This window comes from Podarcis raffonei, chromosome 11 (genome assembly GCF_027172205.1).
Source record: "Podarcis raffonei isolate rPodRaf1 chromosome 11, rPodRaf1.pri, whole genome shotgun sequence".
NCBI classification, from domain to species: Eukaryota; Metazoa; Chordata; class Lepidosauria; order Squamata; family Lacertidae; genus Podarcis; species Podarcis raffonei.
The window spans coordinates 36,193,816-36,205,114 of record NC_070612.1 but is presented as its reverse complement, the minus strand read 5'-3'; the positions used below and the strand labels follow the sequence as shown (position 1 = coordinate 36,205,114).

Genomic DNA, 11,299 nt, shown 5'->3' with positions numbered 1-11,299 from the left:
ATAGCCTCCGAAGAATCTCAAAATCTCCACACACTACAGAAGGGTACAATTCAATGTTATTGGGCTGAACTAAAGTTGTTATAAATGATCTTATAAACCCCTGCACAGCACAGTATTTGTCAGTGTCCTCTCCCTTTGTCAGCTGATGAGGGTGTTGAGGTCACTGTATGTGAATGTGAGTGTTTTCTCATTATTCCATTGCTGGCTGTTGCATGCTGGGTCATCTTTGCATTGGCACCTTGGCTATGGAATTGTCTCCTTCTGGAGGTTTGGAATGCCCCAACTTTGATGGTATTCTGCTGTCAGATTAAAATACATCTGTTCTTAGCAACTGGCAAATCAAATTAAGGCTATTCAAGATTTTAAGACGTGTTGAACAGCTGCTATTATATGTGATTGTTTTACCACTGAGTGATAAGTTTAGTTGCTTTGTGAGTTTTCTTTTTGCATACTATGTTGTTTTATGGCATTTTGTAATGAAGAGTGGCCTAAAAGTTTAATAGATACATAAATAAATTGGAAGCATTAAATTTATGAATGATATATTTCGTGCAATATTGTTTAGATCCCATCCCACAAGTTTTAAGACCAGTTTTAGAATGTATTGATAGGAATGCATGCATCATTAATATGAATGGAACAAAAACTTATGGATCAGATGGAATTCATACCAAGAATGTACAAAAGCAGATTCTTTATTCCATTCTCCTTGCCCAGTCAGAGATTTTTAAGGCATAACACCGTTAAAAGAAAAATCCCACACTTCTAGGGCTGTCATTTATCAGACATGTGAACTTTGCCAAGTGCGGCAAATCTCAGAGACCAGAATACCTTTCAGAGATGTAAATCATAGTTTATGATCTGTTTCCAAACAATTATACTCCTAGTAAACAGCTCAGCCTTGAATATAATCATAAACCAACCATTTGGTTAATATTCAGTAAAAATGTATGCACCTCCATGACAAGATCCCCCAATCTAATGGGATTTACTTATTTATTTCTCCAGATGAGGAAAAAAAAGTATCAGAGTGGTGTGAAGGTATGATTTATGGTGATTCCCCCCCCCCTAGATCTAGGTGGTATTGCATTTGAAAATGTTCAGCAGCTTATCATGCCCAGTACTGAGCTGGTGTAGCATTGTAGCTAACAGTACAATCCTATACATTTCTGTACAGGGACACGGGTGGCGCTGTGGTCTAAACCACTGAGCCTCTTGGGCTTGCTGATCGGAAGCTCAGTAGTTCGAATCCTCATGACGGGTCAGCTCCTGTTGCTCCGCCCCAGCTTCTGCCAACCTAGCAGTTCAAAATCACACCAGTGCAAGTAGATAAATAGGTACTGCTGTGCAGGGAAGGGAAATGGTGTTTCCATGCACTCTGGTTTCCATCACTGTGTTCTGTTGCATCAGAAGCGATTTAGTCATGCTAGCCACATGACCTGGAAAGCTGTCTGTAGACAAACTCTTGCTCCCTTGGCCTGAAGTGAAATGAGTGCCGCACCCCATAGTTGCCTTTGACTGGACTTAACCGTCCAGGGTTCCTTTACCTTTATACATTTTTGGATACATACCTATAATCTGAGCTATGAATTATGAAGGGCAGTATAATTGCCCTAAATCAGGGGCGGCAATCTGTAGCTCCAGGCTATGTGTAGCATTTGGATGGATGTCAAAGGACTTCTGCAAGCTGTAATTTCATACCTTTAGTTTGCAGAGAGAGAGGAAGCCCCTCTCGTCTCTGCCATGTGGCTCCCAACAGATTATCTCTGAGTGAATTTGGCCCTCAACTGATAAAAGCTTGTTCACTCTGTCCTAAATGAATAAGCCTATTACAATGGTACCTTGGGTTACATACGCTTCAGGTTACATACGCTTCAGGTTACAGACTCCGCTAACCCAGAAATATTACCTCGGGTTAAGAACTTTGCTTCAGGATAAGAACAGAAATCGTGCTCCGGCGGCGCGGCAGCAGCAGCAGCAGCAGAGGCCCCATTAGCTAAAGTGGTGCTTCAGGTTAAGAACGGACCTCCAGAATGAATTAAGTACTTAACCCGAGGTACCACTGTACTGGCTATCAAGTGAAGGTGTACAGCTTGTATGAATGAAGTAGGAATTCGATGCTCTGCATTGTGGACCAGTGAAAGCATAAATGTTGATTGGCTCTCAGGGTGAGAAGCTTGAATCTCTCATGGTCTGAATCTCCCAAGAGAGGCAAGTCTAGTGCTTTGAGAACCTTTGTGTTCTATTATTCAATATATCTATATTAAAAAATAAATAAAGATGAGGGGTCGCTTAAGGAAGTTTGATCATTGTTTAACATACAAGATGATCTGTATTCATTTTCATCATTTCATGGCTCCCACGTGGCAGCTTCCTCATGACACTCGTCTTTTACTGATGCTTTGAAGTGTCTCTTGCTTTACTTTGAGTTCCTTGAACTCACCTGCAGTAGGCAGTTCATTTTCAAGTTTACTTTCCTATCCTCCTGATGTCAGGTTTTTCTTTCCTTTTTCAACATTACTTTTTTTCTGAATAAATCTCACAGAGTTCAGTATCCTATATATAGCAAGTCTCCTATTTTAAGGAAGGGAGGACTGATAAGTATTTCAAATTGACCAACTTCATTTCACAGGTAATGATTGATCTTGAAAAGCAGGCATTGTGTGAAGTCATTTGCATGTGTTTCCCCTGTAGAATTGCCTTTGTCATGTGGGATAGCGGGATGTATACAATCTGATGTGAATAATATCTCTCTGTCTTTTTGTAGCGTTTTCAGAGTACCTTGTATTGCTGGACTTGATGTTTTAAGTTCAAGACTGTAGATCCACAGAGCAATGGGCAATGTTGGCTGCAATCGTGGGGAAGAGTCTTGCGGTACCTTAAAGATCAGCAGGTATTGACTCATACTTTTTTTTTACCACTTTGCTTTTAAAAATTATGGTTCAAAATTATTATTGTCATTCAGGCACATAAGGATTCAAGTCTATCTTAGCGTCTAGGTTTCAGGACACATTTTTCTCCCTCTCTCATAACACTGGGACTTGGGGGCATCAAAATAAGCTGAAATGTTGGAAGAGCTTAGGAGATCAGAATTCCTCCTCTCCCTCCTTCTAGGACAAAAGAGCTTCTGAATGAAAATACCTCTTCATATAGTGCATAGGCAAGCAATGGAATTTGCTCCCACCAGAGGCAGTGATGGCCACAGACTTGGATGATTTTTAAAGACAAAGTCATGCAGGAGAAGGCAATAAGTGGCTATGGACCCTGGTGGTTATGTTCTACCTCCACTATCAGAGGCAGAGTATGCTTCTGAATGCCGGTTGATGGAAACCGAAGAAGAGGAGAGTGCTGTGGAGCTCCAGTTTTCCTTGAGATCAATTTGTGGCATAGGAGGTGGTTGTGGCTTAGGGGGCTATACGTATGGCGTTGATTGGGTAGTTTGAGGTGGGCCAACTGAATCCAGCTAATCAGGTTCCATTCCTTTAAGCAGATGATAGGCATTGTAAAGGCTGACAGCGCTGACTAGCTTATAAGGCAGAGTCATGCATGCTGAAGGATGTAGGAGGAATCGGTTTTGCATGCTTTTATTTATTTATTTGTTTAATTCATGCACTGCTTCTCGAGAAACATCCCCAAACAGTTAACAACAACAATGCACATAAGCACTGGAACAGTAATCACCACTTAATTGCCACTTAAAAGGCTTGTTGGAAGAGAAAGGTGTGGAAAATAAATAAAGATGGCATGTATCTGATATATAATGGGAGGGAGTTCCAAACAGCAGATGCCACCATACTAATTTCAGGATGAGATGATACCTGCAGGAGGCCCTTTCCTGCAGAGCCCAGTGATCTGTTGGGTATATAAAAAGTGAAGAGATCTTTCAGGTATCCTAGTTCCAAGCTTTGTACACAAGCACCTTGGAATTATATATGGAATCCAGTGGTTCTGACCCAGTTGGCTTTGTACTACTTCCTGTATTGAGTCCCCACTTATCTCTGAGCCACTTATGTATTATCAGGTTTTTTAAAAAACAAACCTGACTAATTCCATGCAAATTTATATGCAGGCAGAGGGCCTTCTCTGTGGAATGCCCTCCCATCAGATGTCAAGGAAATAAACAACTATCTGACTTTTAGAAGGGAAGTTTTTATGTTTATGTTTTATCGCTTTTTTTATTCTGTTGGGAGCTGCCCAGAGTGGCTAGGGAAACCCAGCCACATGGGCAGGGAATAAATAAATAGTTAAATAATAATAATAATAATAATAATAATAATAATAATAATAATAATAATAATATCCAAGTCCTATGCAGTATTATATTTATGTAGTATAATTGTATAAATATATGCATTTCTATACAATTTTATTTGTTGGTTACTTTGGAAACCTGGAGTGTATAGGTGTATAATAATGCATACAATAATGCATATAATATGCAAATATTGTTTGTATTATAAACAGAACTGGGGTAAGGGGGATAAACACTCTCTTTTCACTGAGATTACAGAGCAAGACAGGAAATAGAAAAAATCTATGTGAATAAGCTTGACATCAAGATCTTCAGAAAAACCCATCCCTATGCACACTGTTCACTACTGTGTACACAACTTTGTATTGTGGACAGAGTGAGAAAATTGTGCCTGTAAAATAGCTATTAAATAGGCACAATCTGAAGGCGTGGAATTCTGCATTCAAGTTATTCATTGATTTTCACCTTATACAACCCTAGTGAAGTCAGAGATGTGTCAAGAATGTAGGTCAGTACTGGAAATAGCTCACTAGAATATATCAATGAATTTTAAAAGAGATTGTGGGAGTTCAGTGTTGACCTGAAACTGAACTGAGGGGTCCAATCTGATCAAACTACCAGCTGCATCAGCTTATTGTTCCCAATTGTGAATTTATTTCTATTTCCTGCCCCCAAACCACAACCTACATGACAGAAACATGATGAAATTTCCTCTTGGCAACCACACCTTTTGACTACCGAATAAAAAGAACTAAAACACAACGCTCATTTCAATTAATTTGTTTTAGTCTTGAGAGCAGGATTAATAAGGCAAAGAATGCTTATGCAGTGGTACCTCGGGTTACATACGCTTCAGGTTACAGACTCCGCTAACCCAGAAATATTACCTTGGGTTAAGAACTTTGCTTCAGGATGAGAACAGAAATCGTGCTCCGGGGGTGCGGCAGCAGCAGGAGGCCCCATTAGCTAAAGTGGTGCTTCAGGTTAAGAATAGTTTCAGGTTAAGAACGGACCTCCAGAACGATTTAAGTACTTAACCCGAGGTACCACTGTAAAGGTGTGGGTAAAATCATTCACCACAGAAAAATAAGAAAGTGGAACCACTGCCATGTGTGAAACTGGAGTAAACAGAAACCCATTTCTCTTTACAAGATGGGGCTGGATTCATATCTCCTGACACTTGTGGTTTTCATGTAGGACCTCCAGGCTGCAGTCCTCTATCAACTTACCTAGAAGTAAGCCCATTGAATATAATGGAACTTACTTTTGCTGGAAGATACATGCATGGGAATGTACTGTTAAAGCATTACCTCGTGACTCTTAGGTAAAAGAATGGCTTCTTCAGGCCAGAGTGGCCAACCAGATCCTGACGTTGCATATAGTCATCATTATTAGTAGCCAGTGATGATTGAAGACACAGGCTGCACATAGAATGTAGAAATGTGGAGGACTAACCCTAAGACTGGAAATATCAAAAACTTTAGAGATATTGAAATGGACATATTCCCCCATCCCTAGCCACAACACTCACACACAGCATGCACCACACAACATTCTCACATGTCTCCATGCATGCACACCCCCATTAGGGCTACATTCGCCTCCAAGCTGATCTTCCAGGAGGTTGCAACTAGGGAGGGCTGGGATAACTCTTCCCCTCCCTTCCCATTGCTCTCTCCAAGATGATTACCAAGCCCTCCACAGCAATTAAGTTTGAAAAAAGTCTTCCAATGGAACCAGGAGCTGGTTCCCCCCCCCCAAGCTTAAGTGTGGCATGTGTAGTGTTTTCGGTTTCAGGGCATATCACAGTGCCCTGAAGGGGCATGGGAAGGGGTTGGGCCACTGAAAGACATTTTGCTGTTTGAACTTCCAGTGGGAGACACGGCGAGCTGAATCATCTTTTACTAGTGGGCTCGCTAGTAGGATGATTAAAACAATACATTTTGCTGTCCGAAGTGAAGGATAGGATGGACTCCTAGGGACCAAGTCCCTTCGCCCCTCCTCAATAAAATATTTGAGGAATCTGACCCACCCCTCCAAGTTGATGGGCACTGCCATTCAAATGGTGTGTGTGCACAGCCTCTTGTGGGGCAGGGTTTACCTGCTCCCCCTATTTTATTCAAGTTGGCAGCTTTGATGTCTGCCCTTTTTAGATACAGAAGCTGGTCTGGCAACTGAATCTTAGTTCAATGTCCTTTGATGCCTTTGAGTATAGCAGGCTATGCTAGCTAAGGGGCACAGAATATGCTACTTAGCAGTGTAGCAGTGTCTAAGGCTTTCTGCCCTCCTGCACTGGCTGCCTCTGTCAGCCACCTCACTCTGCCCTTGGGTGGGGCGCCAGCTCCATGCAGGATATATCTTTGCCACCCAGCTACTAGAACAAGCAGTGACATGTGGCTCTTTGACTTAATTAGGGGACTGTTTTGTAGCTTGTGACCTAGATACGTCCTTCCAGGCTGTTTCTGAAGAAGGCAAAGGCTGTTTATAAACAGGGCAGCCAAGGATTCCTTCAGAGGTTCACTAAGCATGAGGTAACAGGAGGATGAAGTGTCAGAAGTCAAAGGTGCGGAACCATCTTGGGCTTGCTCTTCTGAAGAGCCTGTAACTGCTGTTCAGGCTGAGGACTTGGAAACAGTCCACTGAGAGGTTTCCTGCCAGGGGATTTGTTAGCTGCAAGAGCTTGACTGAGACAGGATTGCATTACAAAAATGGTCTTTATTCCTCTGCTGCCTTGCAAACTCCTCTATATCAAATATATAACTTCTTGGCAAAACTTACAAACTGCTATTTCAAAGAAATAATGCATACATTATGTTTTGCCTCTTAGGGATGGAGGCTAAACGTGAGCATTTATTAAGCCAATTATTTATTGCAGATGACACCAGCAAATAGCAAGCTAGATAAAATGATACTCAGATAACAGAAGGATTTTAGAAGACTGAAAACTACCTGGTAACAATTGCAAATACTTGAGCTAGATGCACATTATAAGAGCAAGGCCATTAACAAAATATATTACCTACTAAGCCGTTTGCTTTTGACCTATAGCCTGGTCGGTACACACAGCAGAATGGATCGTACCACTTTTGACTGCAGATGGAAGAATTACATTTTAAAATATTTGTGGGAAGAAGAAAAGTCCCTGAAGTCTGACTGCAAAGAGCTTGTTATATGAGTAAACATGTCACCTGTAGTCTGAAGTGACACCTGCTGAAATTCCCTTTTCTATGCAATGAGAAAAGGCAGAAATGTTTGGTCCTCCTTTATATCTGGTTACTTACAGTTCTGGGGAGTAGGGTGCATGGGGAAAAGGGTATTTGATCTACAGATATGCTGGAGAAAGCTAGTAGATGGAAAGGGACATTACCCACCTCTTCTCCCCCTTCTCCTAAGGATTGGGGAAAACTTCTGAATGAGGGGGGCTGTAGCATGGGGGTGGGAGGGAAAGGAAGAAAGCCTGAAAATCATGCAGAAACATTTTCTGGGAATGGGAGCTCCATCTGGCTGCCTTTTGTTTTTAGGTCCTTGCAGATTTTATTCATGCTCTTGTACTCTGGAATCTGATGAAGGACAGCTAAGAAATATTTCAAACAAACAAAACACCCAAGTTTGACTCCTGCCAGTGGCTGTTTCTTTACATTTCTTTCTCTGGCAAGGGACACTGAACATAAAGGAAATGTAATCTTTGTGTGTGGTACAAAATTCATTCTTCCACTTAATTCATTTTTGTGTTCCCTCATGTGTTGGGGCCTGATGGTCGGAGCTCCACAGCTTTTTTGTGTTTGATCAAAGGATAATGAAGTAGCACCACACTTGCCTCACACCACAGCAAGAAAAGAGGTTTATTCACCCACCTTCTGGCACTTAGCATCATTCCAGAGTTGGGTACAAAGCCCTAAGGCCTTAGTTTAGGCTTGTAAATTGTGGTGGGCTTTCAGTGTGCCCAGCTCAATGTCAGAGCTCCTTGGCTTCCTTCTTCCTCTGGTGCCGCTGCATTCTTCTTTCTATGGGCACCTGGTTTATTTGGCCACCCCTGCATCCAGAAGGTTGCACCTCTTGGCAGACTGATGCCATGAGAACCAGTCTTTCCTTAGCCCTCTGCTGGATTTTGCTCGCTCTTCTTCTCTCAATTATCTGACATCATCCGTCTCTCCTCTTTCTTTCCTTCTTCCCTCCCCCTGTATTGAGCCTAACTCTTTTTCTTATTTCTCAGAGTCAAGGGCTCCACCCTTCTATCGGCCCCCTACCTCCTTTGACCTTTTGTCCTCTCCATCTGTTTCCTGGGGCCATGCCAACCAGGCTCCTTCAACCCTTTCTCTTCTGGGGTAACTTCTCTTGGATTTCTGTGTGCCCTGTATTAAACAATCACGTGAAAAGTATCTAAGTATGTTGTGAATGGAGAAGACAGTTGGAACATGGGAGACAGAGGTTGAGATTTTCCAGCACTTGTGAACCTTGACAGGTCCATCATACCTCTCAAAGTAGTTGTGAGGATAAATACATGAGGTTGAAATATTCTTGAGAAAAAGACATTCATAAAAATGTTACACTGTGATGTAGAGGCAGATCATTTGAAAGGTAAGAAGAAGCTTAGCTCGGCTATGTGCACTATCAATGCTGAAAGCCTTTTTCTGTTCTTTACTGATGGAGCTTCATTTTTATTTTCAGACTGTGCTTTGACAATTTCCTGCTCACACTGACTATCTGCAGGGAACCCAAGCAAATGGCTAGCAGGAAGGTCACTTGCATCCTTTTCTTTGTTTTCGTGGAACCATTGCCTAATGTAAATACAGGTAAAACTATGAATTTATTCTCTCACTGTGATTCATTGAACAATGGCAAGCTCTTCTGATGCTGTTGTGTAAGTCACACTTTTTACAACTTACTCAGGGGGAAAAATATTATTTGTATTATTCTTCCTCCCACCAACTACAACTGAATAAACAGAACTGTCCTTTTAAGTAATAGCTGTCTTCTATCAAGCAACCCCCAGTGTTTCTACATATGGTTCTGCTAAACTGGGTATACAAAAACCTGTTGCATGCATGGACATCCATTCATCTTATTTGTTTCCCCATGAGGCAAGCATGAGACAATGTAGAAATAGGCATGGCTTTTCTTGTCATTGGTCTCTATTTTGCAAATGGTACTTTAAAAAAGAGCAATTACAAATACATGTTTATTTGGAAGTACCACTGAGGTCAATGGGGCTTTCTCCCAGGTGAGTGTGCATAGGTGTGTCTTTAACATAGTGGTGCACCAAGTATTATTTTGCCAAATGGAATTTTGTTGAATAGTGTATTAATGTTATACTCATGTTAGTTTGCACTGCCTGCAGCCAGGAGAATGAAACTGATTGATAATGTTCAATTTTTCCTTAAAAAAACCAATCAGTTTCTGTAAAGGCTGACCCAAGTGAAAATGTTGCAAGTAAAAGCTTAATGGGTATTAAATAAACCATTTAGCATTGTTAATAGGTGTAAACTAACATGACAATAATGGATTTGCTAATTTATAGTCATAATACCCAACAATGCTCAACTAGGCTCCTTTTGTCTATAACTGGAGTGGCAAAATTCCCTATTTGCTTTGAACAAGGTAATACCTAGAGTCTTATGGTAATATTTTATTTTCCATATTTTCCCCAAGTTCAAGTTTGGAAAGATACACATTATTTCAGCCCCCACTATTTTCTGTTAGTTTTATTTTAAAAGAAGTAAAATGGGAACAATTTGAGGCCCACCTACCAATTCACCATACGAAAAGTCTGACCAAGGCTAGATTTGTTGTGATAAAATATGTCAGGTTACAAGTGAAAACTCTAGGTGAGCTATTTATTAGGACACAATAGCTTCTTAATCTGTAAAAAACACACATATAACTAATAGACATCAAATCATTTCCTTGGATTTAGTACCTCCAAATCTGTAGAAGCCTCTAAGGACATATAATAATGGGAGTCATATTTTTTGCTTTAATAACTAAAAAGTGTGCTTTGAAGTAATGTGGTCTCACTGTAATCTACCATCAAGCACCTAAACTAACAGAAAAGGTAGAACCATCACAATGGAGATTGTGGAGACGGAAGTGTGTAATCAGATAAATGAAAATAAAGTTTGGAAAAGGATTGCAGAGGAGTAACAAGAGATATTACTGGTGTGTTTCTTAGTTCATTGTTGTTTTTCTTTCAGTAAAAGTTCTATCAGCTGGGGAGACTTGTTCCCTTCTTTGAAGCTAGCTCTTGTTTCTCTGAAGTCAGATTCCTTATTCCCAGGGCTCCACTCTGCAATGCCAGCACAAACATACATCAGCAGCTGCACAGCACTTTCCAGAGTTAGCAAGAAGCTATCAAGCAATTACTTATTCCACTTTAGATCCATGACCGTGATTTTACACCACAGGTCTGAGAAAATCAAAGACAATGAGTAAAGTCAACAGTTGCAGAAAGCAAGGTCATGTGGACAAAGAAATGGACTACACCTGACTGTATTTAATTTGAACGATAATATTTGATAAGATGCCACACTATAACCCCAGTGAAAATGTTGTGTTGAATAGTTTGGGTAAGGCATTGTCTTAATTTTTCAACCTTGGCTACTATTGTGGTCTCCAGTTTAGGGGGGGGGGAAGCATCTATAGTGGTGTGGCGGCCTTTGTATGTGCCTACCACATAGATGAGTGATGTAATATGTGCTTACATTGGTATGTCCATGCATGCATCCAAGTTTTGTAATCCGCCCCTCTAAAAAGCGAATTGGTGGGCTTTGGGAAGGGGAAATGCATGCATAGGAATGTGCATACAGTACTGCAATAAATATGTTATATTGTGCATGTAGTGATGATGTCAAGCACATGCACAGATCTTAGCCACCTTCAAAGAGGAGCCAGAGAGGAGATATGATAGCCATCTTCAAATATCTAAAGGGCTGTCATATGGAGGATGGAACAAACTTGTTTTCACCTGTTCCAGAGGCTAGGACCCAAACCAATGAATTCTAGTTACAAGAAAGGAGATTCCGACTAAACATCAGGAAGAACTTTCTAACA

At 40.9% G+C, this 11,299-nt stretch overlaps 1 long non-coding RNA gene across 2 annotated transcripts; it reads left to right on the top strand.

The window, feature by feature from the left end:
- The first annotated feature begins 1,016 nt into the window (after positions 1–1,016).
- Positions 1,017–10,937, top strand: LOC128423276 (uncharacterized). 2 transcript variants are annotated; one of them, XR_008332710.1, is made up of 4 exons: positions 1,017–1,041; positions 2,768–2,893; positions 8,921–9,045; positions 10,527–10,937. It is a non-coding gene; the product is annotated as an uncharacterized LOC128423276 (long non-coding RNA). The 2 variants fall into 2 exon arrangements; XR_008332709.1 differs by having other exon boundaries at positions 10,444–10,937.
- The last annotated feature ends 362 nt before the right edge of the window (positions 10,938–11,299 follow it).